The sequence below is a fragment of the Alexandromys fortis genome, unplaced genomic scaffold, assembly GCF_014885135.2.
Source record: "Alexandromys fortis isolate MF-2015 unplaced genomic scaffold, M_Fortis_MF-2015_v1.1 scaffold_28, whole genome shotgun sequence".
Classification (NCBI taxonomy): Eukaryota; Metazoa; Chordata; class Mammalia; order Rodentia; family Cricetidae; genus Alexandromys; species Alexandromys fortis.
Window position 1 is genome coordinate 1,131,476 of NW_026067901.1, and position 2,285 is coordinate 1,133,760.

Here is a 2,285-nt window from a genome sequence, read left to right on the forward strand (position 1 = left end):
TTCCTTCCTTCCTTCCTTCCTTCCTTCCTTCCTCCCTCCCCCCCTCCCTCCCTCCCTCCCTTCCTTCCTTCCTTCCGAGACAGGGTTCCTCTGTGGAACAGCCCTAGCTATCCTGGAACTATCTCTGTAGACCAGAACAGCCTCAAAATCATAGAGATCCGCCTGCCTCTGCCTCTCGAGTGCGGTGATTAAAGGTGTGCGCCACCACTGCCCTGCAAGAGTTTCTTAATTGGGTTAACTGAGGTGGAAGACCAATCCCGAAAGCAGGTGACACTGTTTCACGGGCTGGACTATGAAGCGTGGTGGGTGAGCTGAGAACTGGCAAGCATGCCTGTCTGTTGTGACTGTGGCTATGACTAGCTGTCGCACGGACCCACCGCCTGTGACTTCCCTGATACTGATGATAACCTGGAGTTGTGGGCTAAAATAAACACTTTCTGCTCTAAGTTTCTTACGTCAGGCTATGTTGCCACCATAAAGGGAAATAAAACCAGGACATTAGGTTATGAGGCTAGACCTCTCAGGGATAATCAGAGAAGCCTCTTTTCCTCAGCTACACGGCAGCAGTGTGAGGAAGGGGCTGGATCTGATACCCTGTGGCCAGGAACTCCCCAGCCTCTTAACTGTGAGAAACTGTTTCTGTTCTTTGTAAGCTATGCAGTTTAGGGCATTTTGTTATAGCATACACAGCAGACTAAGACATTGTGTGGCAAGTCAAGGATGCACACAACAGCTTCTAGAATAATTGCGTCAGAATAACAAGATCATACACAACCTGCAGGTAACCAGAATAAATACAAAAAATAATACTTTTAGTATTCCAAATGAGGCAAGAAAAGATGACAAAAGAAACCAAGAAAGAAAGAAAGAAAATAATATGAGAGAAAATGAAAAGGGGTCTGCTACAAACCCAATATGTCAGCTATTACGCGGGATATAATAGATCCAATTTGAAATAAAAGATGAAGACTGTCAGACCATTTTTAAAAATCCAATTATATGCTATAAATATAACAAATGTTTGATATAAAAGGAAAGAGAAACATACCCTGCCAAAGCTAATCAAAAAGGAAAGAAGGCGGGAACAACACTATTAGCAACGTGAACCATAAGCAGGCTGATAACACAGACCTAAATATCTATGCACCTAGTAGCAAGGGGGAAAGCATCTTTAAAATATATAAAATGAAGATCACATTGAAAACAATGAACACGTCTTCAGTAACTGGAAGACAAAGCCAAAACAAAAAAAATCAGCAAGTATATATAAGATATAAAGAGCACAATTATAATATGTGATCTTATTCAGAGTTGTAGCTACTAGTGACCAGTTCACGTTCATTTCACATGCGTATGAACATACCAAAATCCATATCTTATAAACAAAGTCTCAACAATTTCAAAATATTATAATAAATTTGAGTCTATCTTCTTGTACAGGCCCTACTTAGATTAGAGAAATCTGGCTCCTTGACCAGCTGTATGCCATAAACCCTGCCTCCTTGCTTCCCTGCATGCAATAACCCACCTCCTTCTTTATCAGTATGTAATAGCCCCACCTCCTTGTTCAGCTGATTGCAATAACCTTGACTCTGTGTTTAACTGTATATAATAAACACAGTGCCTCCAGGGTGCTGAGGCGGCTCCATCAGAGAGTCCGTTCTATCTGACCCCAGACTGTTTTTCTATGTCTGTCTGTTTTTATTTCATTCCCTCATACCTCCTACCGAGGCCAAATACCTGGAAGCTCTGTTAAGGAAATCTGTCAAGGACTTGGCAGCCACCTATTCTAAAATATATAATGTGTTTACAATTGTCGTGTGGGTAGTTTTGTTAGGCAATTATGACCTGCTTATTGTTTTCATTTGGAAACGAAGCATGTTATTAAGATGTCATTGGGCGTCGAGTTGACAAAGGGTGGACTTGTAATGGCTAACCTTGGCTGTCAATGTGACTACATCCAGAATCCACTGACTCCCAAGCAGCTGGGCATGTCTGGGGGGGGGGGGATTTTCTTGGTTGGATCATTCAAAGTGGGAAGACCTCCCCCCTAAATATGAACCCCGCACCTTTGGGTAGCTCCTCACGTAAAAGGCCATGGAAGAAGGGAGCTCGCTTTCGCTTTTCATCTGCTTGCCCTCACTGTCCCCAGCAAGTTCATTTCTCCTCCCACTGATGCATTCCTTTGAACCTACTTCACCGTGAAGACCAAAGACCAGCAGCTCTCTAGGAATTCCCTGGGACTCCAGCGCCAGGCCTGCTGAGACGTTCAGACCAAACAACTA